This window comes from Panthera onca, chromosome C1, assembly GCF_046562875.1.
Source record: "Panthera onca isolate mPanOnc1 chromosome C1, mPanOnc1 haplotype 2, whole genome shotgun sequence".
Lineage (NCBI taxonomy): Eukaryota > Metazoa > Chordata > Mammalia > Carnivora > Felidae > Panthera > Panthera onca.
In genome coordinates this window covers 176,423,411-176,446,599 of record NC_138346.1, presented here as the reverse complement: position 1 = coordinate 176,446,599, position 23,189 = coordinate 176,423,411, and the positions used below count along the sequence as shown (strand labels likewise).

Genomic DNA, 23,189 nt, shown 5'->3' with positions numbered 1-23,189 from the left:
AGTCGGACACTTAACCGACTGAGACACCCAGGCGCCCCTCTCTGCTGGTGACTTTTAAATCTGCAGTTCAGAACTCTCTTGGGGGCCAGATGTCATAGATCCAACTGATTTTCGAACATCTCCACCTGACACTGAACAGAAAACTTCAAAAATGAAGCCAAAACTGAACTCCTCCATTTACCCCAAACGTTTTTCTCCTCTTGACAATTAGTCCAATAAAAATGTAATAAACCACTAAAATTTACTTCTAGCTTTTTTTTTTTTCACATACCTAAGTTTGGAGTCAAAGTAGAGATTTAAGCTGTGATTAAAGGGAATAAGAATTCTGAAAACGTATCTGTCATACACTCAGAACCTGAATCATTTACAGCAATATTCTTTTCTTTTCTTTTTTTCTTTTCTTTTTTCTTACATAAAAGATTGGAAGTATAACTTCTGTGCAAGTGGCCTCCTTTTTCAGAACGTAATGGGATAGCAAGGAACATATTTACTGTCCTTCCTTAAACAACCTGAAATCCAGGAAAAAAAAATAAATGTGAAAAATGGTTCTGTGACATTGGACAACAGGTGGCACAAGACTGAGAGAGAGGAAGCTGAGGCACAGGTGGGGAAAGCTCAAATAGGTCAGAACCTGGCAAGCGAAGGTAGCTGGAATTTGAGGGACACAGCACCCGCGTGGAGGGAAGTACACACAGAGAGAGCTCCAGTGACCTGCAGAGAGGTCCTTGGAATTCTTGGCTGAGCACCATTCTATGCATGCATGAAAGGAAATTACCCGAAGCCAGGAAAGAACCATACAGAGGGCTGAAATAGTGTGTGCGCCAGTCACTCAGAATGGAAAGACAGTGTCATTGTGAGGGCACCAGGTCAAGTTCTGAAAAGGGTATCTCCACCGCAGTGGGGCTGAACTAACTCCACACGTACATCTACTCCGGACACGCCTTAATAAAGCTTAAAAGCAAACATGGAAAGGATTCTGTTGTTCCAAATAAGTGCATGCCAGAACAAAATCCAACACCATATAAAGGAATATAACAAAACTCAGCACCTAACAATGCGAAATCACAATGTCCAGCATCCGGTATAATATTAACAGGTATTCAAAGGATCAGAATAAGAGAGACCACAATCAGGAGGAAATTAATCGATAGAAATAGACCCTTAAATGAAAGAGATAATAAAACTAGCAGACAAGAATTTTAAAACAGATGTTCCATATATTCAGGAAGACAGCAAACACATAAATAGGATGATAAGAAAAAAAAATACAAGATATAAAATAAGACCCAGATGGAATTTCTAGAAATAAAAACACAATGTCCAAAACTTTTTAAAAAAAAAGATTGTACCCAGGGGCACCTAGGTGGCTCATTTGATTAAGCGTCCGACTTTGGCTCAGGTCATGATCTCACAGATTGTGAGTTCGAGCACTGGTAGTGCGGAGCCTGCTTGAAATTCTCTCTCTCCTCTGTCTGTCCCTTCTCTACTTGCTCTCTCTGTCTCTCTCTCTCAAAATAAATAAATAAACTTTCAAAAACGGATTATATCCTGAAGAAGAAAAATTAATGTGAAGCTCTACCCATTAAAATTGCCCAAAATGAAACACAAAGAGAAAAAGAAATGAACAGAGTGTCGAGACAGAACAAAGAAAATAACCTTCAAAATGAAGGATAGTGTCTGAAAAATTCAGACCAACAAAGCAGTGTAAAATTCATTTCTAGCAGATCTGCACTGTAAGATATGTTGAAAAGAAATTCTTGAGGCAGAAGGAAAATATTACCAGATGGAGATTTAGATCGAAATAAAAAAGTGAGCCCCAGAAATGATAAATATATGACCTTTTTTCCTCATTGTTAATATCTTGTAAACAATTAACTTTATAAAAACAAACAAACAAAAGGCACTAAATTGTGGGGTTTAGAGCATAGGTAGAGTAAAATGTATGACCAGAATAGCCCAAAGTATTGGAAGGGGAAATTGAAGTATATTGCTATAAGGTTCTTTCAGAGCACAGAGTGACATAATAATTTGAAGGTGAACTATAGTAAGTTAGAGAAGAATTCATCAGGAAGAAATATCAATCCAAAAAAAAAAATGTATGCATGTAACAACAGAGCTTCAAAATATATGAAGCAAAAAACAGACAGAATTGAAAGTAGGAATGTAAAAATCCAGAATTGCAATTTAGAGTTTCAAAACCCTGATCTCAACAAGTGAGAGAACACAAAGATAGAAAATCACCAAAGAATAAGAATTAAAACAAAAAAGAAAAAAGAAAATCACCAAGGATATGAAAGACTTGAAGAACACTCTCAACCCACTTGACCTCAGTGAAATTTATTAGACACTCCACCCAAACAGCAGAACACAAGTTCTGCAACAAGATTGATCATATCCTGGGCTACTTATCAAGTCTCAATAAATTTAATCAAACATATATTATCTGACCATAGGAATTTAAGCTAGAGATGAATGTCAAGAAGACATCTGAAGAATCTCCAAATAGTTGGAAATTAAACAGCCCACTTCTAAATAATCCATGAATGAAGATATCCAAAGTGAAGTTAGAAACTATTTTAAACTGAATGAATATGAAAACACAACACATCAAAATTTGAAGAATACAGATAAAGCAGTTCTTAGCAAGAAATGCTTATATTGTAAAATGAGGGTCTCAAAATGATCTAAGTTTCTATTTAAGAAATGAGGAAAGAAGAACAAATGAATTTGCATACGATTATATGCACTCATTTTAAATGCACAGTTCTGGAAGTTATGATAAGGGTGTATAATCCATGTATATACCACCATAACCACCCCAAAGTATCCTTGCAGTTAGATTGTCAGTACCACCTTATCACTAATTCCAGCCCAGGGTGACATCTGATCTGCTCTAAGTCATTATAGATTATATTTCCCTGTTGTAGAATTTCATATAAATGGATTAATATGGTATGTAACTCTTGCAATCTGGCTTCTTAGCATGTTTTTGAGATTGAATCTTGCTGTTGACTATCAGTGATTTGTTCCCTTTCATTACTGAGTAATTTCCCATTAAGTGACTATATCACAATTTGTTTATCTATTCACTTGTCGATGGGCATTTAGATTGTTAAGTTTTAGGGGCACCTGGGTGGCTCAGTCGGTTAAGCGCCGACTTTGGCTCAGGTCATGATCGTGACCTGAGTGAAAGCAGTTCTTAGCAAGAAATGCTTGTATTGTAAAATGAGGGTCTCAAAATGATCTAAGTTTCTATTTAAGAAATGAGGAAAGAAGAACAAATGAATTTGCATAGGATTATACGCACTCATTTTAAATGCTCGAACTCGTGAGTTCGAGCCCCGCGTCAGGCTCTGTGCTGACAACTCAGAGCCTAGAGCCTGCTTTGGATTCTGTGCCTTCCTTTCTGTCTGCTCTTTCCCCATTCGTGCCCTGTCTCTCAAAAATAAATAAACATCTTTAAAAAAGAGATTGTTAGGCTGCAGATTTTGATTATTGTGACTAAAATTGCTATGAACATTTGTGAACAAATGAGTCTGGGACTTCATCTGAAATTGCACATTTGCTTGGCTTTCTGTCCTTCCCTATCCTGGTTCTCCTGTTCCTTAACTGGCATCTTCAGAGATTTGCACCAGAATCCTTGGCACCGAATCTACTTCTGAAAAAACCCAACCTGAGACATCGACCGAGGCAAATGCATTTCAATTTCATGTTTGTCTTTAAGATCCAATCCTTCACTCCTTATTGCCTCCAGATTGATAACACAAGCCAAGTCTCCAGCACAGTCCAAGCAGGGAGTTACTCTCTGCTCCAGGAAATAACTTCTTGGTACCACTCACAGGACACTCACAGGAACCAGGGAGCATGTATAGGAGTGGACCTTGAGGTGTGGGATCTAAGAAGGTAGAATCCAAGACTGAACAGGTGAGAATTTATTCACCCAAAATTCAACATTCTTTCAGGAATATATGGAGCTAGTCCCAATTCACTAGCTTGAACCTGGCAAAGGACAACAGTAAATGAGATGGGGATGCAAGAATTGTCTAAGCATGCCATAAGGAAAATGGTCAGAAAGTAAGGGAAGTGAGAATATGAAAATGGATTTATTAGATGAGAACAGAAATTCCACTGTCTGTGTTCCCAAGGCGGGCCCCAAGCACATTCACTTTACTAAGGCCACATACACTAGCAAAAAGGCTACTGGCATTTTTGAGAAACTCAGTGGTGACTTTCTAGCATAAGCCAGGATGGACAGCGGGGTGCTGTGGAACAGTAGAAGCCAGGAACATTGGAGACAAAGTGGACATAATTACCAAAATGGGCAGCAAGCCTTGGAGTGGCCCGTAGGATAGGATGCTTTGGCTTGCCAAGATCTGTGGCAATAGATAATACATCTTAAAATTCTGGGAGTGAATCATGTGAACAACAGACCAGGGTGATGCTCAACTTGTATGATTAGAAGAAAAAAGGCTGGGAAGCAAAAATATGATTTCATTTGCTGCTATGGAAAATTATGGTCCCTGACCTCATTTCCAGATCTAAAACTGTTCACAGATCCAGCCCCTATTGACAGAAGGGAAGGCCTGTCTCCTTGTTGAAGGTCCTACAATATCACAACAAGAATATATGACAAATATTCTGGTGATTTGTCCATAAACATGTGCTTGGATTTTTCTGGAATATTGAGAAAAGGAGAATAGCTAGAATTTTCAATGAATATTGGATAATAGGTCAGAGGTAACACACATGGATGTCAGCTAGTCTAGATTTTCCCAAAAAGCAGAGCTTGAGACAGGGATTGCTTGTAAGTAGCAACTGGTGGAAGAAACACCAAAGATGCAGAGTTGGGTCAATGGGAATAATGAGGCAGAAAAGCAGGGAAAAACCAATCCAATGATATGTTATCAAGATGGTCCCTAGTGGGGGCATCTATGGCTTGATCCTGCTAAAGACCCTCTGAAGAATAATTTAGAATGAGCTTCCAAACTGTTCACTGAAGAATGAAAGAGGATTATTTATCTGCCAATTCTCCTCCATTTGTCAAAGGTCACCTTATTGGTGTTAGTCACCTCACACCTCTTTGTTTGTTCTTTACATCAGAATGGCTGGCACAGTTTCTTCTGCAAGTATCCCAAAAAGCAGGTCTGAGAATCCCCTGGGCAAAAAGTGAGAGGTAATCAGAGCTGCTTTCACAGTAGGGACTAGACCTTGTTTCATTAACTCTCTTACAAAGCCTCAGTGATTATGGCTGGCTACCTCTCTGAAGGTGAGTCCATGAAAGATTGGCTTTGCATTTCCTCTGTCTGGGGAATAAGGTGAGGGATTATTTGGCTCCATACTGCAGAATAGGAGCCAGATGTGATGGCAAGCACTAGAGGATCTAGGTACAAGGGGTGGACTGTACCGGGTATCTCTTATCCACCACTTCAGATCCCCTTGGCCTTGTTTATCTCATTCCAGCAAGCACGGTTCTGTGTAGTCTCAGACTGACTTATTGGCAGTGTAATATGACAGAGACTCACGTTGTCAGACCTGCACCATACACCTTTTTTCCCCTGAAGCTTCCCTCTTGATCATGAGGCATGAAATGTGCTGGGACTGTTGGCAAATGGCAAAGGGCATAAATTCTTCTCTCTCCTTGTTGTGGCTAATATGGAAATGCCTCACATATGATCCTTAATCAGTCCTGTGGGATCAGACAACAAATAACCTCTAGATGTGACCCACTCAATAGCACATCTTTTGGTTGTCTGTCTGTCTCTCTCTCTCTCTCTCTCTCTCTCTCTCTCTCTCTCTTTGCTCCCCCATGTGAAAGAGCTGTTACATGGGATTGGAGCCTTTGTGCTTCCCACCAAATCACTCATATATAGGCCACCATCTCAAGCTGTGAATGTTGGGGAATCCAGGTGTAGTAAGGGGGTGACAAAATTGTCATTATCTCAAGGTGATGATTATCTACCCAGAAAACCAAGAGACACAACAACTACAACAAAACTCTAATAATAGGACTCAGTACTTTGGCTCACAATACAAATACACAAAAATGAATCTCTGTTCTAGCTGTGTGTAATAATTTAAAAAAATTGAATGGGAAATGTCCTAAACCTAATGAGGACAACATGACTACATTCTGAGCCATAAAATATATGAATTATTGGGAAGGCATGCCATGTTCCAAGAAGGAAGTACTTAATGGTATAAACATGTCAATTGTTCACAAACTACTCTGTACACGTAATGAAATTCCAACTAAAATTCTAATTCTTTAACCTAACAGCTTTAAAAGATATCCCCCCCCCCCAAAAAAAAAATAGCTGAGAGAATAAAATCATGAAAACAAGCAGGGACATTTTTAAAAAAGAGTAGTAAGATGGGTCGCCTGGGTGGCTCAGTCGGTTAGGCATCCGACTTCGGCTCAGGTCATGATCTCACAGTCCGTGAGTTTGAGCTTCTCATTGGGCTCTGTTCTGACAGCTCGGAGCCTAGAGCCTGCTTCAGATTCTGTATCTCCCTCTCTCTGACCACCCCCCCCCCCCCCACCGGCCGCTTCATGCTCTGTCTCTCTCTGTCTCAAAAATAAACATTAAAAAAAATTTTTTTAAAGAGTAGTAAGAGGTGACTAACTCTAATTGATACGCAAGTTTGCGATAGTGATACAATTTTAAAATTTTGCATTACAGCTACACATAGTCCAGCAAACTGGCCCCAGTTGAGACACATGTAATCTATGTTCAAAGTGTCATATTGTATCAGTGAGGATATGTTAGAATATTAGTGGATAGGTTTTAATAATAATAGCACAATTGGTTAGTCACTTGGGAAAAAAATGTATATCTTCCCCTCCTTCAGAGAGAAATAAGTTCCAGATGGAATAACAACATCTTAGTTTGGTGTGTGTGCCTCCATAACTTTATTTTGGCATTTACTTATTTATCTGCTTTACATTAAGGATTCCTTGTATATATTGTTCTGCAATCGCTTTCTTCATTTATTATTAGTTACCTCTGGTGCTTGGGGAAGGGACGGAGTTTGAGAGTGATGACAAAAGGGAAGTTTATGTAAGTTAATTGGCTCATTTAACAAACAGTTGAGGGCCTGCCATGTGCCAGGCACTATTCCTTGTGCTGAGTATACAGCAGGGGACATCAACACTAATTCTGTTTTTATGGAGCATACATTCTAGTGGGGAGGAGAGAGACCATAAACAAAATAAATGAGTAAAATATAGGATAAACGGTGAAAAAATGCTACCAAGGAAAACAGAGCACAAAAGGGGGTAGAGGAAAAAACACTTTGCTGAGAAAGTGATACTTGAGAAAAGATGTGACAGAGGTGAGGGAATGTGCCACGTGGGTATGTTCCCAGGCTGCAGAACAGTGAGCACTCGCTCAGGAGGGAGTGGACCTGGAACGTTCGATACCCTGACTTGGGCATGTTGTTCCCTGAAGAAAGAGTAGCAGGGAATGAGGTCAACAAGATAAGGCATACCTTGCAGGGCCTTAAAGGGTGTTTGAGGATTGTGGTGATTCCTGTGAATGACAGAGCAAGCTGTTGAAAGGTGTTAAGCCAAGGACACACAATATAACTTAGTTTTCTTAACAGGATTGCTCCTCGGTTACTAAGCAAGAAGGAAAACTAGACAGGGGGCTGTCGCGAACCTGGAGAAGGGAGATGACGGTGGGTGGGACCAGGGTGGTGGCAGGACAGGTGGCACAAGGTAATTGACTTCTGGATATATTTTGAAGGGAGAGCTAATGGGATTTGTCAAATAGTTCAACAGAACTGTAAAAACAAGAGAATTAGGGGGCGCCTGGGTGTCTCAGTCAGTTAAGTGTCTGACTCTTGATTTAGGCTCAGGTCATGCTCTCACAGTCTGTGAGTTTGAGCCCTGCGTCCTGCTCAGTGCTGACCGCATGGCACCTGCTTGGGATTCTCTCTCTCCCTCTCTCTCTGCACCTCCCCTGCTCTCTCTCTCCTTCTCTCTCTCTCTCAAAATAAATAAACATTAAATTTTTTTAAATAAAAAGAGTGAGCAAGCCTCCGAGGACTTTATTATGAGCATGTGCATGGTGGATTCGTGTTTAACTGAAGTGGGAAGGGTGACAGGAGAGGTAGGTTGTAGAAGAGATGTCAGGGCTTAGTTTGGGGTCTGTGAAATTTGAGGTGCTTGTTACATATCAAGGTAGAGTTGTCAAATAGTCAGGCGGATGTATGACCCTGGAATCCAGGTAACAGTTCAGGAACAGACATATAAATTTGGGAGTCATCAGGTCACATTTTAAGCCATAAGACTGAATGAGATAACCAAGGGAATGAGGGCATGTTTCAGTAGTTCTGATCACATTAAAATTTTTACAATAAAATTCTATTTGTGTATTATTCACAAAACTTTTTAAAACTGGTAAAGCGCTGAAAGATAATATATGCAAAAATTTATATAATTGACTATAGAGTAAAACATTCTGAGCTTGATACCAAAGGCACAGTTATGAAAGAAATCACTAACAGATAGGACTACGTGATAATTTTTTAATATTGTAGCTATCACACGTGGCATTTGTAAAAATAAGAAACCAACAGGTTATCGGCAAAATCAGTGCCAATGTGTAGGACGTGCAAATTACTAATCTTATATGTAAATATTTTCTTGCAAATCAATAAGACTAAGATAAATGCCCCAATGGGGAAAAAGTAAGTATAGATCTGAACACGAAATTCATAAAAGAAAAAAACAGAAGCCATCAGTAAGTATATAGGAAACGTACAAACATTTAAAATAACATTTTCACCTAAACGGGCACCCAAAAAATGTTTATGCGATACCACCTACTTTGGGCAGGGAGGCTAATGCTACATCCATGTGATATGCTATCATAAACATAAAAGCCAGGTTGTAGAATGATCAGAAAAATATTTGCATGAGTACACATTTTATTTGTTAAATAAACAGACCTGATAACAAAACGAAGGGCAGAGTAGCTTTCCATCTTAAGAAAACAAACAAAAAACATTATATGCCCATAATCTGAATAGAAAAATCTGAAAGAAAATATTTGCAAAATACCATATTCAGTTTTGTCTGGGTAGCAGAATCAGAAGTGATTTTATTTTTTCCTTTCTGCTTTATGGTGCTTTCTCAATATTTTACTAAAAAAAATGTTTTTCTAACTTTGGTTGAAAAATGAAATCTATGTAAGGAATAAAAGAAAAAGGTCTAACAGTTCTGGTTGCCATCTAATATTATATAATCCTGGAGGGCTTCAAACCACCCAGTTATGTGCTAACAGCTTGTCCGATGTCTGGGATGAGAGTCCCAGAACATCTTTGTCCCTGTGAACTGGATGGCTGGGCACACAAACACCCTGCTCTTTATTTTATGTATCTGCACTTTGACAAGGCAATTTTCCCTGTCATCATCATTATGCTTTTCTGTTATGAATTCAAGGCATTTTACTATGCATGTAACATACTTTATGGCACCACGCAAATACCCTCCAAGCTGAGTGTTAATACTTCATTTGACTAATGAGGAGAGTGAAGTACAAAGACTTGAGTAAGTTGTTCAGTGTAATTGGCAAGTAGGGAGCAGGGCCAAATTTCAAAGGCTGATGTCTCTGCTTCTAAAACGCTGCACTATCGACTGTAATTTTTGCTCTAAAGAGTGAGTGCCCTGAAAGATGAATTGAGTGATAAAAGGACATCAATTAAAGGACAATGAGTCTTACTGTGAAACAGTCAGCCCCCTTTTTCAATTGTATTTCTAACTTGCTTACATCAACAAAAAAATGCTAAGTTTTGTAAGAGCCTATCCACAAAACCTCTTTGACATTTGCTGATTCTTTTTTTTAAATTTGTCCTTAATATTTTATTTTTATTTTTAAGAGAGAGAGACAGAGCGTGAGTGGGGGAAGGGCAGAGAGAGAGGGAGACACAGAATCTGAAACAGGCTCCAGGCTCTGAACTGTCAGCACAGAGCCTGACGTGGGGCTCGAACTCAGGAACGGCGAGATCATGACCTGAGCTGAAGTCAGACGTTCAACCGACTGAGCCACCCACACGCCCGATTCTCCTTTTTCTAATACTAAGAGAGCAGATCTAATGCTTAGAGCCTACTTAGCATTAAATAATATTGCTTTGTCTTACTGACTTCAGTTTACGTTCTTTTTAGAGCAGGAGATCCTGCTCCTTTCATTTAGAATTGTAATACAAATTTTGTTTTTAAGTAAATTCAAATTTTTCAGAAGTTGATTTAAAGAAAATATTTAATTATTACTAATATAAGTAGGGTGTGCATGCACAAGCATGTACACACACACACACAGAACATACATATGTTAAATGCAGATTCTGGGAACTTGGAAAACAACTGAATTACTATGTGCTGCCTCTTGTCACAATTTCAGGAGTTTGAAAAAGGGCATAGTTAACTTTTAGAAAACGCTTATCATGGTTTGGTATTTTCCTGTGTGATTCCACCTAATTCTCACAGTTCTGTGAGACTGGCACGAATACACCCAGTTTACAAATTTGGAAAGTGAGGCACTGGATGGTAATGTAGCCCAAGGGCACCCAGCTAGTAAATGGTGAACTTGAGATCTGAACTCCAAGTTTTGGGTTTCCAAGGACTCAGTTTTAGACCATGCCATCCAAAGGGAGATGGCTAATCGGTTTGCTTTTCACAATTCTTATCCACGTCTTAAGCAGTACATCCGAGAGAAGTTCAACGTAGGGGAGACTGTTGTGGGCTGGGGTTGGTAGTAGGCTTTGCAAAGTGGGTGGGGCTGATTTGCGCTTCCAAGAACAGGTTAGGCTCTGGGAAGAAATTCAAGTGCATTTCAGATGGAGCGACTGAGGCAACTTCCCTACCACTGAGGCTGATTTCTGAAGCACAGTGCCTTACAGCCCTACTGCTTTGTGCCTGCAAATGCCCAGGGAGGGGGAACGCTGCAAGCTACCATCAGTATTTCACATCTTACTGTGAATTTTCAGTACTTTGCTTATGCAGGTTGGAATAGAAGATATTTCCAAACCTAGGAGGTCATCAAAGCACAAACACCAGCAAATAGGCAGCGTGGAAGCAATGAAGCTGACTCTCCAGTTTGTCCACATTTTGATAACTGCCAACTCTACATCCGTGTGCCTGTGCAAAGGACTTTTTTTTTTTTTTTTTTTTTTTTTACCACAGTGGCCCAAATATCAATGATACTCTCTGCAAAATATCAGGACAGTTGCCTGGCTCGTATAAACCTCCTAATACATTTCTCACTGGGATAATATAAAAAAGGAGTCTAAAGACTTATAGGACTTGACGAAACACATGGTTCAAACTTCTGGCCAAGTTTTCCAGCCTGTGTGCATGTAAAATTCTAGTCAGGGAAACAATGACCATCGTGGGCCTCTCCTAGCCAAGGCTCCATGTTTATTATTGGGAATATCACTTACAGCCCCAGGGAGGTCACAGCGTTGACCTGACATGCTTCTCATCCCTTCTCTGCTACAGCTGGTCATTCAAGACATTTAAACCTGACACATCAGATCCTTTCGTCCTGAAAGCCAGATGTGCTCAGCTGGAGAGAGGAAAGAACTCCTCTGTGCTCAACAGAATCCAACCTTTGTGTAATGACAAGCAGGCTGAGGGTTTGTCTGTTCTGGCCCCTCCCTGGCTTCTGCCTCCTTCCCACTCCCATAGTGGCCTCGGGATTCCACCTAGAAAGAGAACCGTGTTTCATCACATCGTCGGGTCTCAGTGCACCCCACCCCCACCCCACCAAACCTATGTGTTTTATCTCTGAGGTGTTTACTGAACATGCTCCCTCCTCTATTCCACCATGGCCCTGACCTTACCCACACTCTCATTACTGCCCTGGGTTAGGAAATAATTTCCAAACTGACCTCCCATCTCTCTCCCTTGAAGACAATGTTATTCAAAATAATAGCTAGCACAAAGACATCGCTTGAGAGTCTGTGGTCAACGTGCTTCACATGAGCCTCTCACACACATCCTTTCTCCTGTCTTCCCTTTCCCCGTTCCCACAGCACATCCTTCTCCATAGCTACCACGAGCCGCTGCCACTTCCTCTGGATGCCTCCTTACACAGTCTACCTCTGCGACCCCCAGCAAGTCACTGGCTCCACTGGCGACGCCATTTTGTCAACTGTAAAATGAAGAGACTCCGTAATGTCTAATGTTAAGTCCTATGCATTTAAAATTGCTGCAAGGATTTGCTCTTTCTCTTCCTTGTTGGTCTCTGTGTGCTTGCCAGATGGGAGAGGAGAACACTGGGTCAGATATTTCCCCTGCTAACTACTTCGGCCAACTCCTGGAGCGTCTCCTTGCCCAACCTGACTTCTCAGACTCCTGCCTTTCACTGCGGCTCCAACTGCAATGGCTCAAAGGCTGTGATACACCACTGGGCCCATGTGATTTTGTGTTTGTTCCACTGGCCTCACGCACCTGAGTTTTGTGTCCCCATGTCCTTCAAGGTTAATGCTACGCCGGGGCACCTGAGTGGCTCAGGCGGTTAAGCACCCAACTTCGGCTCAGGTGATGATCTCACGGTTTGTGAGTTTGAGCCCCAAGTCGGGCTCTGTGGAGACAGCTCAGAGCCTGGAGCCTGCCTTGGATTCTGTGTCTTTCCCTCTCTTTGCCCCTCCCATGCTCACGCTCTGTCTCTCAATAATAAATAAACGTTAAAAATTAAAAAAAAAAAAAAAAGATTAATGATATGCCTTATGCTTTTTTTCATAGATCCTCTTAGGCAGACAAGGAGTCACATTTATAACATCACAGTTAACAGAATGAACACTGCACTCTGACAGCTTGGGTTTCATTCAAATCCTGATCCTGCCATTTACTGGTGGTGCACCCCTGGCCAAGTTACTAAACTCTCCTGTTTCAATTTCCTTATCTGTAAAATGGAAAAAATACCAGCTACTTCATAGGTTGTTACGGGAATTAAGTTAGTTAATATAAGTGCTGGAAACAGTGCCTGGAACACAGCTAAGTGAGATAGAGGTATTGGCTGTTATTAGCTATTAAGAATTAACCCCAAGAATTATGCTAGAAGCATGAGTAATAATGATAATGAAAATACTAACAGATACTAATTATTGAGTACTTGTGAGATGCTACCATGTTTTAGATGATGTTCCCTACTTGCGGGCAGCGATGTGTCTCATTTTGCAGAGGGTAAAACTGAGGCAGAGACTGTTTCGGTACCTTGTTCAAACACGAGAACAGTTTTTTTTTTTTTTAATTTTTTTTTTAATGTTTATTTATTTTTGAGAGAGAGAGAGAGAGAGACAGAGCATGAGCAGGGGAGGGGCAAAGAGTGAGAGAGGGAGCCATAGATTCCGAAGCAGGCTCCAGGCTCTGAGCCGTCAGCACAGAGCCCGACGCGGGGCTCGAACCCACGAGCTGTGAGATCATGACCTGAACCGAAGTCGGACGCTCAACCGACTGAGCCACCCAGGCGCCCCAAGAGAACAGTTTTTGAAGCCAAGACAGATCCAGGTCACTCTGAGTCCCAAGCTCGTGTTGTTTCTATCACCTCTACTGTGCCATGCATCACCTCATTGCTTTCAGTTCTGCGTCTCTGCTAAGACCTTCATCGGAGCTGAAGCACCCAGCCCGGCACTCTCCCACGGATACTACTATTTGTGGGTTAGGCCCCATAGGCCATCCCTACCTCTCATTCCAGAGCTCTAATGATGTGTCTTTGCTTTTTAAGTTTATTTATTTACTTAGAGAGTGAAAGCGTGAGTGAGGAAGGAAGCGTGAGTGAGGAAGGCTTCCCTCACTTCAAGGGGCACCCTCCTCAGAATCCTTGAAAAGAGTCATTGGCCCCATGTGCAAGGTGTAGGTTGCCACTGAGGGCTGCCCCACGCTCCTCCCCTCCACGGAAAGCCCCTGCTCATTTTGAAAGGGTCTGCACCGGAAGCTCCTGAACTGCACTCCGCTTAAGATGGTGCTGTCCCTCCTTTATGGGCATCACTGGATGAAGGTGGGGAAGCCACACTTTCCTGTGCAGACTTTGACCTCTGTTCTCCATTACACCAGCCCAGAGGCCTCTCTAAAGGTTAAGCATGACCAACTTAACCATCATGTCGAAGGAAGAAGATGTTTATGTCATTGTCCATTCTAATCCAAGACAGAATTACAAAAAAGGTAAACCCCTCACAGGAAGGCCTCCGTTAGACACACTTGATTCCTCACCTTGTGCTGCCCTATCTACAAAACTGCACGATGACCTCCTGTCCTAGGTCTCTACGGTGTGACTCCTTCTTCTGCCCCTGATTCTAGAGGAAGCATGGTGACTCTCATCATTCAGCAATGGCTTCCATCATTCCTATCATTTCCGCAGATTATCTCTAGACACAGTAACCAGACAGCAGTTAAGTTACCCTGTTGTTCACCATGGAGGGCTTCACCAAGACAGTCCAGGCTGGGATTTGGCCCTCAGTGTTGGGGGGCAGTGCCGAAGTGCCAAGCCGTCCCCATGAGGATTTCGCCAACCATTCCCCAATACAAGTAAACATCCTGCGTAATACACACACGTTCACATTCCCAGTGAAATGCTATATGAGGATTCACTGGCAGTGAGAATGGGGAAAATCAAATCAGAAGGTTTTCAACGCTAAAACATGAGCTAATTGCTGAGATGAAAGGATTCAAGAGATAACGGAAACGGTGCACGCTCCAGATGGCAGTCCTGGAGGGGGCTCCTAACTTACGGTTCCAGGATCACAGACTCAAACCTCTGAGTCAAGGGCATTCTAACAACTGCCTCGACCCGTTCCTCCTCATTTCCGATCTAGTCCCCCATGCTTACACCTGATGCACCTCTGGCTGGGCCCGCCGCAGGCAGGCCCCGTGGCCCTACAGCAACCTTCGTGAAAAGAGACTCCTCGGTTCTGTGCCTATCTTGCCTGTCTGAAGGTAACCATGACATTGTGTGCAGCCTGAGGATCGAGACCCTGTCACCCGACTCCTTCGTTTTGTGTCTTTGCACTCACTGGACAAAACAGTTCACGTACTAAGTATGCAGAGTAGAAGCCTGGATCACCTACCAATCTGTTGGAATTCGAGACAGCAAAGACAAACCACATTCTGAATTTCTCCTCGGAAGAAGAGTTCAGTCCCCACAATAGTAACCTGGTCTTTAAAACTGACTACTCCAGTAGTGCCAATGGTCGCTCACAAAACACATCTGGCCATAATGACTGAAGGCGTCTTCTGGCTCTCCGTGCAAAGCCAAAAGTTACCGTGGTAGAAGAATTCCACCTGAGATGTGAGGCGGATGGCCAGAACGACCACACATTAGTTACGTCACCTGAGGCAAGACATGTAATTGCCTGAGCCTTATTTTGGTCATCTGTGGAGTGGGGGCACCATTACCTTACTGCCCATGGAGTTTTGCAATGTCCCCCAAATGGGGTCAAACTCACCATCCTTCTTTCCCGACACAGTAGTTTTGTGACTCCATGAAGTTTTGAAGGTAATATTAGTAGCATATGGGCCATTTCCATTGAGCTGGTAGGATTAATTAGAGAAGGTTTAGGGGTTTGGTTGAAAGACGAAAGGCTGTAGATCCAGGCAGGCTCTAAGTTCTGATTTCTACATTTTCAGCTATGTGTTTCCAGACAAGTTATCTAACTTCTTCTTCTTTTTTTCCCTAACTTCTCTTATCTCATTTCTATCACCTGTATAAAAATACTTATTCTTACCAGATTATTAAATTCAAAAAGACAGTCAATATATTTTTATTTAACCTAAGACCCGGTTTCCTTCTACCCTTTTTTTTCCTGATCAACTCCTCCTTCTGATCAATATCTCTTCCGATCTAATAAAGAGATCTAGGGAGTGTGTTGTCAGCAATTTTTACGAAAGACATTTATTAAGACATAAAAAACAATGTTAACATTTTTACCCACTTGTTGGGACACGAAGTTCTACAATCTCTTTTTATGGGTAAGCTTGTTTTTCTTCATTTTTTTTTTCCTCTCCTGAACTCAAAGTCAGCCCCAATATGGTAACAGTAAATCATTCCGACTGGGTTAATACATGGCCGTTATAGGTTTAGATACCTCTCGTTCCCCTTGCTCATCTCTGAGACAGAAAAGGCGTTAGCTAGACCTTCATTAGGATCATTGTTTTGCACATTGAACCCTTGAGTACCATGTAATGTGATCTCTATTTTCCTTACCTTTCAAATCTCTGGCTCCAGGGAAACCACAGCTCTGCTGGTTTTTGTGGAACAGACCACAGCAATGTTTTTCAACTTTGCTTAATTTTCCTTCCATCTGGTCTTTCCTCAGGAAGGCACTTGTTGCTTCTCTGTCTCCCTTCAATGAATGCCAAGTGCGGTAGTTTGTTTCCTCTCTTCTTCAATCAAGCCTAAGTGCCTCCTCTGCTCACAGCGTTGACCTGTCGTTGTGGGCTCATCTTCCCGGACTGGGGACGATAATTCTCTCAGGGTCTCTGAAGTTTTAGAATTTCATTTACGGTCACGTGGGGGCCTTCTAAGTGATGAAAACCCCCTTTTTAAAATCATTTAAGCTTTGGAAATGTTCCATCCTGAGGTAAATTTCATAACATGCTGTAAGAGCTGAGATTTCGGTTGACAAATCCTTTCTCTTTTATGCCTGCATAGCCAACGGGAGGCTACATTAGACCCGATCCAGATAATTCTTGTAAAAGAGGCAACTCGAACTGCTACATACTCTCTTGCCACCATGATCTTGAATACAAATGTTGGTGGGATCAATATCAAGAGAAAATCCAAAGTGTGGATATCCCATTGATGGGAGTGGTGGCTCCCTAGCCTTGGGACATTTTTTTTTTTAATTTTTTTTTTTAACGTTTTATTTATTTTTGAGACAGAGAGAGACAGAGCATGAACGGGGGAGGGGCAGAGAGAGAGGGAGACACAGAATCAGAAGCAGGCTCCAGGCTCTGAGCCATCAGCCCAGAGCCCGACGCGGGGCTCGAACTCACGGACCGCGAGATCGTGACCTGAGCTGAAGTCGGACGCTTAACCAACTGAGCCACCCAGGCGCCCCAAGCCTTGGGACATTTGATGTCACTAGCCTACGAAACGGCTTCAGGTGGTTCACAGCAGTAAATAACATTGAATCACGTGGTGAGAAAATTATTTCTCTTTCTCTTCTCTGCAATAATTATCAGGGATTATCTCTCAATATGTTACTGGTCTTGATTACCCCTCTGACTTTTCTAATCCTTCATTTTACAGGGAGAGAACAAGCATCAAACTCAGAACCTCACCAGAAAACAACAGCATGTAACTAGAAGTTAGTACTGTTTCATTGTTTAATTGTAATCTTTATAGTTTCCATTTGCCTTTTATGATTGCCTTTATAATTGCACTAACTTCCTATTCATGCTAGTACTATAAAGTGCCCTTATAAAATATATTTGAGTCTAAAAACAGATGAGCCAATTCAAAGGAAAATATGTTGTAAAATCCTAGTATAAGTGGCATACGTACGTAGAAAAAAATCATAAAAGTGCCATACAAATGATTCAAGTTAGACAAATGTCAGTGTAGTTGAATAAATGTGACTCTTGGTAGGTAACTAGAGACTTGATTTTTTTTCTATTTTTTTTTAACATTTATTCATTTTTTGATAGAGACAGAGCATGAATGGGGGAAGGGCAGAGAGAGAGGGAGACACAGAATCCGAAGCAGGCTCCAGTCTCTGAGCTGTCAGCACAGAGCCCGACGCGGGGCTCAAACTCACAAACTGTGAGATCATGACTTGAGCTGAAGTCGGATGCCTAACCGACTGAGCCATCCAGGGGCCCCTAGAGACTTGATTTTAAATCCTACCTCTCCTACTTATGACCTGTATTTGTAATACAGTAATATTAGTAAATAATTTACTAATTTACTCTGAGCCTTTGTTTCCTCATATTTAAAATGGGGGAAAGATCTATAGGTCATTTAAATAGAAAATTTGTACTATGTGCCTAGCATGGTACCTGGTAGCACAGAGTGGAAACTCAGTAACTGGTATCTTTCTTCTCCCTTTTGTTCTTTTTTTTTTAAGTTTATTTATTCTGAAGGGGGGAGGGGGGAGCAAGCATGAATGAGGGAGAGACAGAGAGAATTCCAAGCAGGCTCCAAGCTATTATCACAGGGCCCCATGCGGGGATCTAACTCACGAACCATGAGGTCATGACTGGAGCTGAAATCAAGAGTTGGATGCTTAGCCGACTGAGCCATCCAGGTGCCCCTTTTCTCTTTCATTCTTATTTTATACTTAAAAATTTCTTAAAAAGAAATTAAAGTATGTGCTAAGGATAATAGAACTATATATCATTTCCTAGACAGCTAATATATATTTAATGAGTTACAAGAATATGTAGCTATCATTGCAACATGGACTTATTGTTGACCACTAATTACGACTCCAAAGAGCATAGGAAAAATTCTTACACAAGATTTGAGGAAGAGACTGTGTCAGGCTTCCCACCTGAGTCAACGTGACCCACTTCCAATGTTAGGTGTTTTCTTCTGCAACACCTTCCTTTATCTGGCAAAGGTGCCTCTGGATTACTTCCTATCTTCGAGTGACACTGTCAGTCATACAGATCTGCAAACCAGAAAGCTAAGAAATAGGCACTCTGTCTCTCTCCCCCTTTGTCTCCTTCCCTCCTGACTCGACAATCCCAGATGCAATCCATCATCAAATTCTGTCTCATTAAGTTTCTAAACACCCTTTGCACTGTTTCTATATCCACCACCTCCTTGTCCATGGCAGCAAGCTCCTAAAGGGGCTACCATATTCTCCATGGTCTCTCCACCTCACCCCTCTGCCCCAGTTCCGTTCCAGCTTCTACTCATCCGTGAAAACCCAGACTGATGCGTCCTTCCTCTGTATAATCTTCCCTGACCCTTGTCCAACACCCTCAATTAGGCCAAGTGTCTTAGTTATCCATTTTGTTTCCATAGCATTTATCCATGGTTAAACTTTAAAAAATTACTTGTTAATTTTCTGTCTCTCAACTAGACATAGTCCATGAGAGAATGACAATGTCTGGTGTTGCTCAGCAGTTGATGCCTAGGACGTAACCAGTGACTGACACATAACAAGCTCTCAGTAAATATTTGTTGAATGAATGAATGAATGAATGAATGAGTTTTCCTTACCACACTGGGATTTCTGTTTGTTGTTTTAGTATTTTTTTTTTAAGAAAAATGCATTATGGTAAAATATACATATGATGAAATGAACCATCAGCGACATTTAGCACACTCACAGCGTTGTGCAACCACTAGCACTGTCTAGTTCAAGAACATTTTCATGACCCCAGAAGGAAGCCCCACACCCATTAAACAGTCACTCCCTATTCCCTCTGCTTCCAATCTCTGGAAATTACTAATCTGCTTTCTGTCTCTCTGGATTTGCTGACTCTGGATATTTCATATAAATGGAAGCATCACCACACTGTTTCGCAACTGCCAATGGGGGTGTCTATCTCCCTATATCTAGACTTGCCTTTATCACTTCTTATAAAGTGCTTAGCACAGTGGCTTGCATGTAGAAGGTATGGAATAAAGGCTTATTGAAATGAAGGAGATTGTTCTAACTTATCATATCAAATACACACAAAATATATTTTTAGTTCTGAAAGCAAAGATGTTGCTACATTTTGCTAGTAGGAAATTCAACTGAAGAAACACAGTACATCTAATACATCCATTTTTGTTTGTATTGTATGCCCGATATATTTCTAAAAGTAGTTTTGAAACTAAAGGAAAGTATGATTCTGGAAAATACCGTAAGATATTAAAACAAAATAGCATGTTGAAAACAAGAAAGGCAAAAGAGAAAACAAAACTATTCACTACTTATGCTAATAGATAATTACCACAATGACAGACATCTCTTAGGGATGCCTGGATGGCTCAGTCGGTAGACCGTCCAACTCTTGATTTTGACTCAGGTCATGATCCCAGGGTCTTGGGATCCAGCCCCATGTCAGGCTCCCTGCTGAGCGTGGAGCCTGCTTGGGATTCTCTCTCTGTCCCTCTCTGTAAAATAAAAAAAAAAAAAAAAAAAGAAAAAGACATCGTTTAGCTTCTGTAAACCAAAATTTAAAAAAATAATTATTATATGCTCTTGAAAAGAATCATATTATAAACAGTGATATTTTTCTTTAATGATTATAAAAGAGATTTATCACATATTTATTCATTTCTAAATATTTACAAGTAACGAACTTGTTATGGGTATAAAGATGAATAGTTTTTGGCCCTACTTTCCAGGGTAAAGTGAGTATCTTTTTAACAAGGACCCTCGTGATGATGTATCTACTTGTCCTTAGAAAAATGCCACGCTCAGAAGTCCCTGCATGAACCTGGTGGCTGTTTATTTACTCAGATATCAAATTTCTATTCTATAAGCTTGTCAGTCAAGCCACAATTCAAAGTAATTCCAGAGCAGCAAGTGTGCCGAGCCAAGCAATTTTGAAAATACCCACTTTCAATCACAGCAGTGGGCGTAGTTTGAAAATGAGTTTCTAGGAAGGCTGGTCTGAACCACAGGTCAAAGAGAGCGACCTGTGATGGTTTATATATAGGCACTATGATCATTTGTCATTATTTCACAGCACCTGGCAAAGATTGAGTCCCAAATAGCCCACCTGTTAGACATTATATTTTGATCAAAAATCAGATCACATAGACTGGTGCTTGACTGGAAAATTTACCCATGAGTCTGCAAAAACTGGAGTACAGTTAAAACTATTTTCTGCATTTGTAAAACACAGACCTTCCTTTTCTGTAGCTTGGCAGAACGCAAACTTAGTGGAAGGTTCTCGTGGGAAACTTTCAGATTTGTTAAGCATTTGATGTTAGCTAAAAGCACTCTGAGTCAATCGAGAGGAGCCGATACTGCCCAAATTGGAGTTTCTGGTGTAGTTAGGAACAATTGCAAGGTTATTTTAGGGAAGCTGGTCTGTAAGGTTTCCTGATTATTTTGTCAGCACATCACTCCAGCCTCAGGGTTGGATTAATTAAGGCCCTCCATGTACACTCACCCTCCCATCCTGAGAAAGATGCTAAAGGTCATAGCCACTAAAACCACAGAGGCCTCAATGACATCCTATTTTAGTGTTAGAATTCCAAGAAGGCTTTTGTTAAAATAAACACCAAGATATTTTAAATAAACTAAACTGATTATTAGTTGACAGCCTGCTTTTTTTTTTAACCCCTTAAGAGTGACCCACTGAAACTCAACTCATATGCATCCATTCATTCAACAAATATTTGTTGAGCACCTACTAAGTGGCAGGCATTCTATTTGGGGTTAGGTATGCAATAAGAAAGTCTGACAAGTTCAGGGCACTTAAGAAGCTTACATCCTGGGGTGCCTGGGTGATTCAGTCGGTTAAGCGTCTGACTTGATTTCAGCTCAGGTCATGCTCATATGGTTCAGGCATTTGAGCCCCACATCATGCTCTGCACTGACAGTGCAGAGCCTGCTTGGGATTCTCTCTTTCCCTCTCTCTCTGCTCTTCCCCCACTCACTCACTCTTTCAACATAAATAAATAAACATTAAAAAAAGAAGAAGTTTACATCCTACTAAGCACATACCCTAACCCTGCCCCCCACCAAAACAAAGAAAAAAGAAGCTTACATCCTAGAGTAGTCATACACTCACTTAGTCATTCAAAAGTTACCTGTTGAGTGTCTACTATGTTCCAGGCATTATTCAGCCAATTAGAATGTATCACTGAACAAAACAGAGCAAGTCCTTATAAGCCTACATTCTAGTAGGGAGAGTCAGACAATAAATAATAAATGTGATCAGTAATTATATAGTATGTTAGAAGTGCTATGGAATTAAAAAATGGCAGTCAGAAGAAGGATATTAAATAAAGTAGTCAAGGTTGGGCTCAATTGAATGTGTACCATCTGAGCAAAGACTTGCAGGGGTTGGGGGAGTGGACCAGGAAGTAAGTAGCAGAGAGCATTCCAGGCAGTGGGAACTGCCCGTGAAAAGGCCCTATGACAGAAGCAAGCTTGGTATATTTGAGGAGCAGCAAGAAAGCCAGGGTGGCTGGTGTGGAGGGAGCAAGGTGGAGAGTAGTAGTAAATGAGATTAGAAAGTAAGCAGGGCCAGATGGGACACTGAAAGGAGAGGCAGTGGTTCAAATAAAGCTTGTCAGCCTCTGAAAGAACCTGGGCTTTTATTTTGCATGAAATGAAAGCCTGAGGAGGGTTTTGATCTGGTTTCTACTTTTAGTAAAAGGCGAAAGATTTATACGATCTGAAGAGAAACCAGAGTATTGGTTTCTACTTTTAAAGAATACATCTAGCTTCCATGTTGGGAATAGACATTAGGGGTTATCAAGGATCAAGGCAGAGAGAACTGTTAGGAAACTAATAGGGAAATCTTGACTAGAGTCCAGGATAGCTTAGTCTAGAATGGTGGCAATAAAGGTGGTGAGAAGTAACCAGGTTCTAGAAATATTTTGAAGGTAGAGCCAACAGATCGCCTGATAGATTGAATGTGAAATGGTAAATAAAGACACGTGCCTTCATTCATTCAGCCACTCCTTCATTCCTTGACTCATTCCTTTGCTCCCCCATTAATTTATTCAACAAAATGCAACTGAACCATTCCGTGCCAGCTACTGACAAAATGGACAGGATGCAGACTCAGCCTCTGCTCTCAAGATGCTCACACTCTAATGGAGAAGACAGGGTTATAAACAAAATGTGGTATGATAGACATATGGAACCAAAGAGAGAATGGTTGTTTCTGCTTAGGAGAATCAGGAATTTAGACACAGACGAAGAGACATTTGAGTTAGGTCTTTAAGAAGGAGTGGTCGTTGTCAATTGGTTTGATCCGGGGAAGACATCCCAGGCAGAGGGCACGGCAGACAAAGAGGCGGGAGACAATTTCACAAATTTGTAAAACTCAGAGTGGCTGTACACAGGGGGCAAAGGTGAAGATGTTGAGCACAAAGGCTGGCGAGAGATAAGTTATCTGATTTCAGATGACCTTAGACTTCAGGCTAAGTATGGTGGCATTTTCTTTTTAGTGATGAGAAGTATGGCAGGGGTTTAAGTAATGGAGTGACACAGCCAGATTTGTATTTTAGCAAAACACTAATTCAGTAGGGCAAATGTGTTGGAGATGTTTGTAGAAAGTT

General features: G+C 41.2%; 1 long non-coding RNA gene across 3 annotated transcripts in view; it reads right to left on the bottom strand.

Annotated features, from left to right (window-relative positions):
* LOC132672651 (uncharacterized) overlaps nucleotides 1-23,189 on the bottom strand; it is a 240,514-nt gene that overhangs the window by 55,212 nt on the left and 162,113 nt on the right. For all 3 annotated transcript variants that reach the window (XR_009607626.2, XR_009607623.2, XR_009607627.2), the window contains one exon: nucleotides 19,895-20,057. This is a non-coding gene — a long non-coding RNA (uncharacterized LOC132672651). The remainder of the gene's footprint in view (nucleotides 1-19,894; nucleotides 20,058-23,189) is intronic.